This window comes from Podarcis muralis, chromosome 3, assembly GCF_964188315.1.
Source record: "Podarcis muralis chromosome 3, rPodMur119.hap1.1, whole genome shotgun sequence".
Classification (NCBI taxonomy): Eukaryota; Metazoa; Chordata; class Lepidosauria; order Squamata; family Lacertidae; genus Podarcis; species Podarcis muralis.
Window position 1 is genome coordinate 37,539,229 of NC_135657.1, and position 15,192 is coordinate 37,554,420.

Below are 15,192 nucleotides of genomic sequence, written 5' to 3' on the forward strand. Positions count from 1 at the left end.
AGCTGGAAGCTGGAAGATTCAGGACAGATGAAAGTGCTTTCCCACAAAGATCATAGTTAAACTATGGAACTGATTCTCACAGTGATGGCTTTAAAATATTAGACAAACTCATGAAGGACAAAGCTGCTAGCCACAAGGTAGGGGTTACGCCTTAGCCCTTTCTTCTCCTGAAAATGTCCTGCAAGGTAGTGGGTACGGATTGTTCATTGGGGTTTACTCCTGAAGACTTTGTCATGAATGAGAAAGGCAGCAGAGGTTTAGGATCAGAGTTTTCCTTCTCCTGAATGGGCTACCGTCCCAGGTTGACAAGTCCCGTTTGTCACTTCCCTCTATAGCACATGCAGAAACTTGACCGCTGGTCCCACTATCAGTCTTGTCCACTCAATCTGCTGAAGCCTGTCTTTTCATGTCAGGGAAGTCCCTGACTCACCAAGGGTTTGAGACTCATTGGCTACCCTCACCTGGTTTAACCAGCCAGTTGAAGCTGTTCCCAGGGGGTGGCCACAGTCTTATGCTGACAGCTTCCAGGAGCCACAGGTGGGAGCTGAGTGCAGGGTGGGGACCAGGGTGGACAGACAACCCCAGAAGGAGCACACTGTGTCCGCCACCAGAAGTACTACCCCTGCCCTAACACCCCACACACCCCATACAAAGTTTATGGAGAAGCTTTAAACATTGTTTTTCTGTTACAGCTCCGTGTTAAAAAAACACGCAGACCAACCAAAACAACTCCTGCTGCTTAGAATTCTGCCTCGCATTTCTTCAAACCTATCCAGCATGTAAACATCTTGCTAGTTGCATCTCATTGACAACAGAACATTTCCTGACACTTCTGAATAAATTGCGTAGGCATGTTTTGAAATTAAAATAATTTTAATGGTCTCCTTTTCAAAATGTTGGCAAAGTGTCTAGTGTTTCTTTTGTGTCTTCCTGCCTGTTCAATGAAAATAAATACAATCCGTTTAGTTTGTGGGCATTTATTTATTTATTACTATTTAAGGCATAAAAATAGGAGTAAACAAGAAGACTCTGAAGACATTTATGCTATTTGCTATGTGACCCAAAATTTTGTGCACAAGACATCACATCATTTATTACAGTGGTACCTCGGGTTAAGAACTTAATTCGTTCTGGAGGTCCGTTCTTAACCTGAAACTGTTCTTAACCTGAGATACCACTTTAGCTAATGGGGCCTCCTGCCGCTGCCGTGCCACCGCCACATGATTTCTGTTTTCATCCTGAAGCAAAGTTCTTAACCAGAGGTACTATTTCTGGGTTAGCGGAGTCTGTAACCTGAAGCGTCTGTAACCTGAAGCGTCTGTAACCCAAGGTACCACTGTATAGGCAGGGAGCAGGGTAAGATCAGCAATCTTTTTTTCTGTAGAAAGGGTAATCCATGGGGGAGGGATCATGCTGGTAGGGGGCGTGGTCAATGCCAATAGTGGGTGGAGCCAGAGTTAACAGTGGGCTTGGCCATCCCTGCCTCCCCACCTCTCTTCATCTCTATCCTTTGCCCCTGCCTAGTAGGCTGCTGTCAGATTACACTGGGCAACAATTTTTTACTTTTTGAATGTTGTCTAGATTTCTACAGCTGGTTTAGGGTATTTTTGCACTGCTGAATCAGGAAATGGCATCCGTTTCTCTCCATCAGGTCAGGTTTTTGTGCTATGTTGATTTGAAAAAAATCAGATCTTGTGACAAAATTGATTACATTTTTGTGGCATTATCAGCTGATTTTTGTCAACACATATCATCCTAAATATGTTTTTAAGAGAAAAAAATGTTTTTCCAACAACATATATTGATTACCTGATAGAAACATTGATTACTATAAACTGAATGGTGGGCATTGATAAAGGTAAGTACACGTAAATTGCATGTTGCTTCAGCATTTGTCAAACTTCAGGGCTTGAACTTCCGTTTCTTGAAACTCCTGGAATGCTCAGTGGCAGGGAGGTCTCTCTTCAGAGTCCAACAGTAGTCAGCCATCATGACTGCGTCCCAGCGACCCTGATACCTGGTCTCCATCTCTTTCATATCCTGATGGAATCTCTCCCCCTGCTCGTCACTCATTCAACCCAGGTTCTCAGGAAACCGGTCCATATGTGAAAATAGGTAGTGCATCTTGACGCTCATGTTGCAGCCCAAGTTTCTGAAAGCAGTCAGCATGTTGTTGACAAGTTCTGCGTAGTTTCTGGCCTTATTGTTGCCAAGAAAGTTCTTCACTACCAGAACAAATGCTTTCCATGCTTCCAGTTCCACTTCGTTCATTGAGTTTCCGAACTCTGGATCTCTGATGAGCTGACAGATCTGAGGATCGTCAAAGATGCCAGCTTTCAACTTCTCCATGGTCAATCCTGGAAAAGCCTGGCACAAGTAAGTGAAGCAGTCACCATCCTTGTCCAGAGCCTTGGTGAACTGCTTGATTAAGCCGAGCTTGATGTGCAGTGGTGGGAAGAGTATTCTGTCTCTGTCCACCAGAGGGTCGTTGATGACGTTCCTTTCTTTGCAAGGCACCAATTCCTCCCGCACAGGCCAGTCCTTCTTCGTGTAATGCTGAGCACGGTCCCTACTATCCCACATGCACAGAAAACATGGGTACTTGGTGAAGCCAGACTGTTGTCCCAACAAAAAGTTCACCATCTTCAGGTCAACACAAATAAACCACTTATGCTGATCATAACCAATTTTCTCCAGCACATACTTCACCACTTCATAGTTCTCCTTCAGTGTAGTCGAGTGAGCCAGGGGTATAGAGGCAAACTGGTTGCCGTTGTGTAGCAGAACACATTTCAGTGATCGCTTGCTGCTGTCAATGAACAGTCTCCAATCTTTGGGTTCGTACTGTGGCACTCCAAGCTTGAGCAGAAGCTGCGCAATATCTGCACAGTACACCAAGTCCTTCTCTTCCGAGAAAAAATGGAGGTACTCTTGATGCCTGTTGCGGAAAAAGCTGATGCGAGCGCTGTCAGAGAGGAGGTTCCCCCCCCTTCAATCTGGATGCCAACAGTTCGGCAGAGTCCTTTGACAAGCTGAGGTCACGAACTAGATCATTCAACTCCTTTTGGGAAAATGGATGTGGAGCATCATCTTCAAGAACCACTTCTTTTTCTTCATGTCCTTCAACACTGGAGGCATCTTCGTCACTAATGTCAGGAAGTTCTCCAAGACAGTTCCAATTCCAGACAGGCACTGGAATTTCATCACAATGAGCTACAGGACAAAGTGCTGATTGAAGATCAGGATACTTGAGGCTGCTCCGGTTGTTTCTGTTGATCCCAGTCACATCAACAGCGCAGAAGTAGCAGTCAGTGACATGGTTTGTTGGCTCCCTGCAAACCATGGGAATTCCAAAGTTCAGACTCCTCTTGCCATTGGTCCACCCACGTAGAGTCTCGGTGCATGCCTTGCACACCATGTGTGGTGCCCAAGCTTTATCCTGGTCACCAAGTTTAATACCAAAATAAGCATGGTAAGCAACTTTATGCTTTGCCGCACCAATTTATGGAAGATTTCGAGGTTTTATGGCTTCAAACTGATCCCTTTTCAACATAATCACCCAGAACTATCGGACCTGAATACTTCTTGTCATTAGAATAATCATTTCCAATCAAAACAATTATTCGACATGGCATTTTACCCCTACCAACTTCTTCTAAAATGCTCCACACAAGCGTACATGTGAACAAAAACGTAAAAAAAGACATGTGGCCATAGCTCAAAAACTTGACCTGATTGAGCAAAAACCAATGTGATTTTTGGATTCAGTGCATCAGATTCGTCCTAAATCAACTGAAAAAACACAGACAACAAATTTGTTGTTGACCAGTGTTATCATGCCAGTTATCGGACCAGATCACTGCTGAAATTAGACCAACCCATTATGGTCAAATATACTGTTTTGCTGGACTTGTAACAACTACACATTTCATTGGCATGCAGAGTCTTTGGAAATGAGTTAAAGCTGATGTCTGAACAAAGGAAGTTTATTTACCGTTTCCACAGTGGTAAAAAGTATACAGTGGAGTCTGCTGAAAAGAGCTGAACTGAGACCAGTAGTTGTTAAATTCCGCCATGAGTGATCTGCAGTCAGTATTAACAGTGAGGTAGTCAAGTGGCGAGGACATCTCATTATTTGGACTGATAAAATGCTAATCCTATGGAAAGCCGCAAATAAATACCTTCAAACTGAGCGACTAGGTAACAGAACAGCAGATGAAATTCACAGTTAAGTGATGCGCATTGGGACAAAAGATACCTACGTCTGACTTTATATACTTGTCCCAACAGGGTTTAAATTAGAAGTAATTACTCAAGAAGGAGATATGGGGATCATAATAGAAAACTCATTTGAAATGTCAGTTCGATGCGGTGAAGCGGAAAGGGGGGAAAGGCACATTCAGTGTTAGGAATTACTAGGAAGAGAACTGGAAATGAAATGGGAAGCATTGTAATGCCGTTCTATAAATCTATCATGCGTCTGCATTTACAATATTGTGCTCGTTTCTGTTTATTCCCTCTTTAAAAGGATACTGTGGAGTTGGAAAAGATATATATGTATAAAAAGGGGCAGCTAAAATGAACAAAGGGTTTGGAACACCAGATAAAGAAAGGTTGAAGGGGCTGGAGAATTTTCACTTCGAGAAGAACATCTGAGTGGGAACATGACAGAGGTTTATAAAATTATGCGTAGTGTGGAAAGAAAAAGAGAGAAGAGAGAATGGAACTCTTTCTCTCTAAAACAATAGATTTCAAGGTCATCCAATAAAACTGGGTTCTGAACAGCAGGAACAAATGGTACTCCTTTTTTCACAGGACCGTAATCAACTTCGATACTTCATTGCCATGCGTTCTGTTTACAGCATTAGCTTGGATGACTTTTGAAGAGCATCTCATCCCTTTTCAAGTCACCCAAGCGAATGCAGTAACCAGATCTATGAGTTAGGTGAATTCATGTAATTCACAGACTTGGATCCTAAAAATCCTTTTGGTGGCTCAGCGGTTCCCTTCTGTGCCTTGGGGCTGCAGTGGGAAGGAAGGGAAACTTTCCTTCTGTGAACTTTCTTAGGTTTTCCTCCACCAGTCTCCTTGTTGTGCCCCATCTGACATTGTCCAGGAGGGACCCCTTACTAGCCAGAGAGGCTTTTTATGGGGCACAATGGTTGCAGAGGAAAGGAGGAAATAAGAAAGTTTTCTTGCCTGAACTTCCTTAGGTTAATTTGTCTTAAGCTCCAAGAGAACTGTTCTTTCACTAGGCTGATAGCTAAGCAGAGCCTCCATGTTAAGAACAGCCTACCTCAGAGTAGCAGATGCTGGGAACAGGGAAGAGTTGAAAGCACAGGAAGGGGGGTATTGCACTTACCAATCCCTAAATTGGGGAGGTGGAAGTTTCCATGGCACCTGCCTAGGAATGTGCTCCCCTCTTCCTTGAGCAGCAAGTTCTAGGGAACTGCTACAAAAGTTAGTTTGCTTTTGATGAAAGCGAACCCTCCATACTTTGTATAAAGGTAAAGGTAAAGGGACCCCTGACCGTTAAGTCCAGTCGCGAACAACTCTGAGGTTGCGGCGCTCATCCCGCCTTACTGGCCCAGGGAGCCGGCGTACAGCTTCCAGGTCATGTGGCCAGCATGACTAAGCGACTTCTGGAGAACCAGAGCAGCGCACGGAAACGCTGTTTACCTTCCTGCCGGAGTGGTACCTATTTATCTACTTGCACTTTGATGTGCTTTCGAACTGCTAGGTTGACAGGAGCAGGGACCGAGCAACGGGAGCTCACCCCATCGCAGAGATTCAAACCACCAACCTTCTGATCGGCAAGCCCTAGGCTCTGTGGTTTAGACCACAGTGCCACCCGTGTCCCATACTTTGTATAGTGGCTTTGTAATATCAGCTTGTCAGGCACCATAAAGACAGATCACTATGGGAGCAGATTTCTAAGGCTAACAGCACAGCTTCTATTTCTGCATCAGGGTCCCACCGAGGCCAAAGGAACACCATACAGGTGTTTCACCTTATCCAGCTACTCTCCTGGCTCAGTGGCTCAGTCATAGAGAATTTGCTCTGCATGTAGAAGGTCCAAGATTCCAACCCTCGCATCTCCACTAGGACTGCCTGGAACAGATTGAAATCCTGGCTGAAAAGCAGTGGCCAGTGGGACAATACTGATGAACTAATGGGCCACTTTCACTGGTCCAAAGACATATCATGTGCATCTTTTCCTAAACATCTTTTAAAACCAATAAGCGGCTTTCAGAGCAAAGGAAGAGTAGGGGAAGGGTTGAATACTCCTTTTCCTCTTGGCCGGCTTTCCAGTCCCCTAGCTATTTTCCCATCCAGAAGAGGAGTGGTCGTGTTAGTACATTGCAGCAATGAACAGGCTTGTGGCATTGTGAAGACTTAACTGTGGCACAAACTTTTATCCACCCAAGTTCACTCCATCAGATACCTATGAGAATGGCTGTGAAATCGTTTGTCTTGAAGCATTAACAGAGTGCTCTTTTGCATTTCAAGGTTATGTAGGGATTTCTTCCCATTGTTCAAAAATGGGAAATTCATATACATTTAAAGCACTTTTATGTCACTGTTAACAACCATGACTTCCCTCCCCAAATCCTTGGAACTGTAGTTAGTTCAGGATTCTGAGGAGGAGAAGGCACAGCCCCTACCAGAGAAGAATGGCAGATTAAACTGATGAACTATGCAGAAATGGCAAAACTCACAGGAAGAATTAGGAATCAGGAAGACCAAAATTTCAATAAGGAATGGGGGAAATATATAATTTATTTTAAAAAACCATCGTAAATAATTAAAATTATTAGTAGGATTGGAATGACGCCTGTAGTTAGTTAAAAGTTGATCGATGGTTTTATTGGAGATTTAATAGAATTGGATTAACAGAGAAGATGCAGGAGAAGAAGTTAACATAAGGACCCACAAAAGGGGAGGAGGGAAGTCCAAAGGAATTTATAGAAATTGTTTTATTTGTTTGTAAATCTGAAAATCTAATTATTTTTTTTAAAGTATGCTGAGGACACCCCCATATAGAACTACAATTCCCAGCACCTTCAACAAACTACAGTTCCTGGGCTTGTATTCAAGTAAGATTTACTCAGAGTTGACCCACTGAAATTAAGGCCCATTAATTTCTGAGTAAAATTTAGCTGAATTCCACTTCAGGCTTCTTTGGGGGAAGCCATGCCTGTTAAAGTGGTATGAGAGTGTTTTAAATTATACTGTGGATGTAACCTAGAGTGGGATGCTTGCCATAGATAGCTCTGCCTGCTCCTCTCCCTGCCCTCAGCAACTTCCTCCGGAGGTAGCAGGCTCCCTCCACTTAATGGTAGGGCCGGCCCCAGTTGCTTTGACAGCTGGTGTCCTTGCACAAGGCCTGGCTAAAAGTGCACATCTTCATTATACTTCCTTGTATATTTAACCACAGCATAACCATCTAAACCCTGACCTCCCCCCACCCACCCCCCAGAAATGAATAACATTCTTATAGAGTGTAGGACGGTGAGTTGTTGTGATGAAATATGCATTACTTTATTAAACTTGCTGGGGATAATTGGGATGGTATGTAGGGAGTGTGAAATCCGTCACATCCTTGACTATTAATATCTGTGCATTATAGAACTTGAATTTTATGTGTGGTCTGACAGATTACTAATGTTCGTTGTCAATCAGAAATTGGAAATCATTTTGAAAATGAATGCATGGTGGAGGTGGGATTTTCCTTCTCTCTCTCTCTCTCTCTCTCTCTCTCTTTCTCTCTCTCTCTTAGCGTATTGTAATAAGAACTGTATCCGCCTTCAAAGGTTTTGGTTCCCCTTAGGGCATAATAGGGCAATAGCATAAAAATGTGCAGGAATAAAGCTTAGTGATTTAATGTGGGATCGTATGTGCATTAAAAGAGACCTTAGCCACTACAGACTTGTAGGGCTGGAGCAATGTGATCTCCAACATGGAAAACTATGTGGGATACCCTCATTGCCCCCACTGGGAGACTGTGTTCTGAAACAATCTACACCACTATTATGAGTGCATTATAAATATTGTTAAATAGCTTGTAACCGTGTCTCACAGGACTACCACCCAAGGAGACAGCTCCATTGTGTATAGACGGAAAGTAATTGCCTACCAAGGAAAACAAGCCTCTGCTATGTGAACAATAGGATGTCAAGAACAACTGAAACAGAGGAGAAAATGCACATTCTTGAGGGGAGGGGAGCCACTGATGCCACAACTACAAGGAATTAAAAGCAGGTCCTCGCTGTGGATAAGGTCACACCCCACACATGGGGCGGTTGCAAAGTTTTGTACCCTTGGATCCAGCACTGTTATGGGAGGTGCAAGTGTCCTTAGCGGCTAGGACTGCCATTTACCAAATTTGGTTGGTTACAGCTCAGGACCGCAATGCCTCAAGAACCACCTCTCTCCATATGAACCACCCCAGAACATGCAGCTATCATCTGAGGCCCTTCTTTGTGTGCCTCCTTCATGAGAGGTCCGGAGGGTGGCAACACGAGAATGGGCCTTTTCTGAGCTGGCTCCCTATTTGTGAGATGCTCTCCCCAGAGCGCTTTGGCTGCCCCTTTCATTATATACCTTTAGGCGCCAGGCAAAACATTCCTCTTCAACCAGGCTGATTAACATCCGATGCCCTTTTAAATATGTTGTGGGAGGAGGCCTCGTTGGTTAGTTGTTCTTATTTTTGCTATGCATTTTGTGGTTTTTATATTGTAAGTTTATGTTGTGAACCACTCTGAGATCTGTGGATGAAGGAAGGTATAATACTAATACTAATAATATGCCTATTCCCAGATCAGGAAAACTTGGTCATCATTGTCCATGCATTAGTGACCTCAAGGCTGGACTACTGCAGTGTGTTGTACATGGGGACACCCTTGAGGTTGGCCTAGAGACTACAACTGGTGCAGAATATGGTGGCTAAGTTGCTTGTGGGAGCAAACTACCATTGGCTGCCAATCTGCAACCAGGTCAAGTTCAAGGTGTTGGGGCTAAAATATATGGCCCTATGCATCTCAGGACAAGGGGTCTTGAGAAACTGCCTTACTGCTTACATGCCCAGGAGGCCACTGGGGTCTGTGGAGGAGCTTCTCAGGCAAGTTCTTGCATGAAATCAAGAAGATCTCAGGAGTCAGGATGAGACTTGGGTGGTGGACAACTAGATATCTCTGCTTGCATAGCAGACAAATATACACCTTAGCTGCTAACCTGCTAATCATTAGCATGCTACTAATTTTGCACTTAAGAAATTAACCCTGGGAGTGCCCACATAAAGCAGATATGTAAAAGGACTTCAAGGCAGCAACCTTCTCCAACGGCCCCACCCTGCAGCACGACCTGCATTTCTTTCCTTCTGCCCAACACCCTTTTTTTTTCTTGGCTCTTTATTTTCTCTCATCAAGATAGCTGCTCAGCCAACCAATTTGTATTCCAGTTACACAGGTGCGCTTCTGTGCACTAGCTGCATTGAGTGCTCCTTATAAGAACATGAGAATCAGACTATGTTCTTAAAAGAACATGAGAATCAGCTCTATCTGGTCCAGCACTTTTATTCTAATGGCCTTTCCCCCTAAGGCACAACAGGGCCTCTGATCACGGCTGCCCATCTTTAGCATGCAGCTTCCACAAGCCTTTGGAATGCATTACCACCTGAGTCTGTTGGGCTTGCAAGCTTGCAGACAACCCGCCCTGGGTTGGGGTGGAAAGACCTGTCGATCTTAGTTCTTTCCACTTCTCGTTTTTCCAATCTTAAATTCAGGTCTCAATGTTTTGCAGCAAAATCCTCAAGGAAATTCATCAGCGTTTTAGTGCGGATTTCTCTTAATAAACAAATTTTTGTATCCAAGTTTGCCTCATGCACACATTTTTTGCAAAGTAATTTTCCCTAATCTAATGCATTTTTGTATATTGTTTTCAATAATATCTTCATTTTTAATGCACACTTTCCCCTAGTCAAGCATTTCTGTAAGCATCGGTTGGTTGGAGAACTTCACTGCACAGTTCAGGTAAGTGTGAATTTTGAAGGATAGCTGTGTTGCAGTTTACACTTTGTTTTTGAACGTGTCAATTTGATAAGATTCTGCTTTAACTGTGTACAGAATTGGATTTTTCCTCTATCTGCATGGGGGGGGGGGGCATTTGATTTCTTTGGCTTTATCTTAGTGCTTCTAGTTGCATTTATCTTATAGCTGCTAGTTGCATTTATGTATTTGATTTTGGCATTTTTGAGCCAGGGGTTTTCTTTGATTGGGATTTCACTAATTGTAGGGGTGGTTCTACTTTATTTTATTCAGTAAGTTATCTTGAGAGGGTTTGTACCCTTAAAAGTGATTCGAAAATAATATAAAATAAAATAAAGATCAGTGGAGGCTGACCCATTAGGCTGAATGAGGCACTGCCCCACCCAAGCTCAGTTTGCCCTCAGCCAGCCCGCCTTGTAACTCGCAACCTGTCCAGCATTGACTGACAGCTTCCTCTTCCCCAGCCTCAATGTTGCCAGGGCAGAACTCAGCAAGGAAGATGAGGGTCAAAATTAGAATCAGCTGGCTCCCCTTCCAGTTGTCCTCTCTGTTTTCTGCATTGCCAGCACCAATGGGCATCTGCCTTCACTGCAAAAGATGCCCTTCCCTTCCCAGGAATATACATTCAGAATGCATGGGTGGCGGCACTACCAGTCTCCCTTGAAAATATCCATTGTGCACCTGTTGATCCTACTGATTCTTATTCTTGCTGCACATAGTATTAGGACACCCCCCCCTCCCACTTAGAAGTGGCTTTATAATGTGAGTCTCAAGGATCTCCTTTATCGGGCCAGACTTGAACAGTCGGCACTGCACTGTTCTCCACCGGTGGTCTTTGCACTAGTCTGTGCCACCTGTTTCCTGTTGTGAGGTGGATTCCGGATGCCTTACCAGACGCAGCTCAAACTGTGCAGACTTCTTACAGTGATGCCGGCATCAGAGCTTGTAGCTCGGGCTGAAGCCATCTGCTTCAGGAGGCAGCTCTGCTCTGCGCTCCCCAACAAGGCAGCACGCTGGGGGCTCTGATCATTCAGCACACATTGAACAGCATTGCAACTGACGTGCCATCTGCTGACTGTGGCAGGGCTGGGAAAGGAGCAAAGAATCAAGGTCTGTATAGATCAGGAGCACCACCAATCTATAAGGCTCACTTTCCAGTGTCACAACAAAAATATCCCTGTTGGTGAAAAATTACTATTATTATCTTCTCTCAGTCCTCGAGACAATGTAGGCCACACATCTAAAACAGACAAAAAGAGGAAGGAGGGATTTGAATTAGTGGTGTGCCAAATATTCATAAGGTTTGCTTTTGAGTGCAAAAGCCGCTGTTGGGAATAATTGAAAGGGCCCAGACAGACACCCCCATGCCCCACATTCTATCTCTACATTTTGGGGAGTATCTTTCTTTCCTCACTCTGCATCCCTGTCCCCCCCCCCCCCCCATTTGCAAAGGGACATGGGTGGTGCTGTGGCCTAAACAACTGAGCCTCTTGGACTTACTGATCAGAAGGTTGGCAGTTCAAATCTGTGCGATGGGGTGAGCTCCCATTACTCTGTCCCAGCTCCTGCCAACCTAGCAGTTAGAAAGCATACCAGTGCAAGTAAATAGGTGGGAAGGTAAACGGGGTTTCCGTGAGCTCTGGCTTCCGTGATAGTGTTCCGCTGCGCCAGAAGCAATTTAGTCATGCTGGCCACATGACCCGGAAAGCTGTCTGTGGACAAACGCTGGCTCCCTTGGCCTGAAGTGAGATGAGCGCTGCAACCCCCCAGTCGCCTTTGACTAGAATTGACCATCATGGGGTCATTTACTTTTATCTTTTACACTGGATCAGATTTTGGAGTTGTGAAGGAGCAAGGAGATACAAGGGTGAGGGAAAATATATCCAGCCAAAGTGTCTAGTCTGCCGACGGGTGGATATTGTTGGTTTCATCCCAATTAATTTTGCAGCAGTTCAACTGTCAAGCCTTACCCCCAAAGAATCCCGGAAACTAATGAGATCACTGGAAATCATGCTAGCAATTTGATTCCTGCTCAGCAACATCCAAGATACAAGAAAGGCCAGTGAAATGTAGTTTCCAGGTGCATGACATCTTTACTCAGGGTCCTGAAGTGTGCAAGGTGCCTGTCATAGACTGGCTGAATGCACAGGAAAGGTGGGAGAGAGCAACTGGGGAACCCCCAAGGGAACCCCCAAGGAAAGAAGGCTCATAGCCAGGGAATTGGTGGTGGGATGATGATGAGTGGTCAGAGTAGAAGAGGGGGCAGACTGGGAGGAGGTGGTGTTGGAAGCTGAAGACACAACAGGGTTTAGTGAGCAAGAAGAGGATGTGGCAGAGAGCAGTCCAAACTCAGGGACAGGTGAGGGGGGGGGTTTACAGAGATGAGACAGGCTGCTAAAGAATCCAGAGTCTCTTCCTCCTGCTCTGACCAGCTCCCCTCTCTCCCTGAACATGCAGAGAAATGAAGATGGCAGAGCAAAGAGAGACAAGATGGCCGAGCCTTAGTCTTTTGGGGAAGGAACCAGGGGTGGAGCCTTAGAGAGTGGTGGGAAGGTGGGGACTTTCAACAACTGCTTCATTCGAGCAAGACTGGGAAGTGTTGCTGTGACCACCAGAACTGAGCTGTTTTATTTCTTTGAATAAAGAATTAACTTCACTAGAATCGAGCACTTTATTGTTTTATTGCTAACATAGGCCTGACTCCAGTTCCTGACAGTGCCAAATGTGAAAGCACAGCTTAGATTGCAATCCAATCCAGAGAAGAACTTCTACAGAAAATGGTAACCATCTTGGAATGTCACCAAGTATTATGTGCAGGACAGGTTTCCATTACAAAGTAATTATGTATTTCAGAACCACTGTTCTTGCAAGAAGTCAAGGCAAAAAGTGGCTTCTTCAACCACGTTCTACACTTCATATTTGGAATCCTCATTTTTAGTATCAATATTAATATTGATATTGGTAGAGTGTTCTATAAAAACTCAACAGCTTTTAACTGGAAATAATAATTAAAAAAATTTCTTTTGAGCTGCCTGCCTCCCATGATAGAACGTAAACAGCACGGCAGCATTAAGCTAGTTACTAAGAACTGAAAAACAAAAATGGCTCTCTCCTTTTCAGCATGGCTACATCCCTGCGCCACACACTTCAGGTTCTGATCTCGCTAGTTAATTGTGACTAAAACCCATTCAAACTGTCAGAACAAGTTTGTCACGACTAACTCCCACTGCTTTCTGTGGAACCAAACTTAGTCACAACTCACTTTAACTGGGTCAGGACTCTATGACATGCAGATGGGATATGGCACTATAGATGGTGGAGTGGTTTTTGCACGTATGTAGTGGTAAAAACAAAAATCCAGGGGTTTTTTTTTGGGGGGGGGGTCAGCTGGAAAGCTCCCCCTCTCACTGAGAGGTAATAAGCAATGAGAATATGAGGAGCGAACAATGTAGGGTAGGGTGATGAAGCAGGCCCATTCTTCTTAGGTTATTTCCAAAGCAAACACTCTGTGTACTGAAGAAGCATTAACCAGAGGCAGAAAATACAGATGAAACACAGATGATGCTGTAAAATGCATTTGCAAAAGTCACAGAAACAGATGCACGGCATTCTCCCAAGACAGCAAGGTGAGAACCTGTGAGACAAATCTAGCTCTTCTCAGTCTTAATATTCCACTGCTGCCCTTCGCTGGGAAAAACATGGGGAGAGCTAAAGGGCTAACACCCAATGTGGCGCTCAGCAGAGAGCGAGATATTCCAGTACTCTGATGTCACTTCATGGAGAAACACGAGGAATTCAGCTTGATTTATATATTCATTTGACAACAGTTGCTGATTCCAGCACTTCAGAACGGTACACTACTATTATCGGCCTATTATTATCAGTCTTTCACTGGAAGACGTATATGGAACAGAGTGCTGAAGGACAAAAAGCAAACCATGGTCCTGGTTAGTCCTGCGCTTCAAGGACTTTGTTGATGAATCTTCCCAGTGCATTTTGCTTCCTTGGTGCCTCTAGTTCAGGATAAGCTTTCTACTTTTCTCTTTCCTCAACTATTCTGTGACCTTTCAGAATTCTCACACATTACTGGCACCTTAATTCAGAGCTGTGCTGCAGCATTATAGGAGCACATATATAGACACTCTTTCCCCGTCCTCTCCCTAGTGTGCGGACTCAATACATGTCCCTCTGATGCTTGGTTAAGTGCTTCTGATTTTGTTTTGAACTGTGTTTGGGTTCTTGCAAAAGAAAAAAAGAAATCAGATTTAAGAGCCGTTTGATAGAATCTTGGGAATTATGCTGAGAGCGAAATATACTAGAGGCAGGTGATGGAAATGTCAGATGAAGAGATGGCTGGGGCACATAGATAGCAGCTTCATCCAACTGTCACCGAGAAAGAAAAGAGAGTGATGGAGTGCCCTTGGTTATAGCTTGGAAACATCAGCACAAGAAAATTAATAGTATAGTAACTGGACCTTGGCATCTCCCAGTTCATCAGTCGTCTTTCCCACAGTGACACTGTGAAATATCTATGAACGATTTCCCCTTTGAACACCACATCTGTTCCAGAGGCTGTAACAACATCATGCAAAAATGTGCTGAAAAGTAATTATAAATATTTAAAATAAAGAAGTGGCTTTAAACTTGCGAAATGGGTTTGGGTTTAAACCAAAGTAAGCACAAGTTCCCAACCAGAGGTTGGCTTGACTATGTTCTTTGTATATAAATTAGCAGCAGAAAAAGCAACAACCTTCCTTTTTTTAGTTTATAACATGTGGAAACTGGCATGATAACGGTTTCTTTATAAACGTGTAAGAAAAATTATAAGAAATGTCTCACTTTGCAATTGGAATACTGAAAGATAATATTTAACAAGTGCTACAAAGTGATAGACCAGAGCAAATAATTCATAACTTACCAGCAAATGTAGTCATTTTTACACCTCCCAGAATATCTGCAAACAGACCAAAGCCCTCTACATTTTTTATCATTCCATTAATGTTTTGTTAAAACTTACAGGTGGATTATGAACAGTGCACTCCCAGTCTGCTTTTTACAAGACACAGTTGAGTAATAAAGAAACGTAAGTACACATGATATTTCCATTTCCTTTCTGGGTGACTACACAGATACTTCTCACACAAAT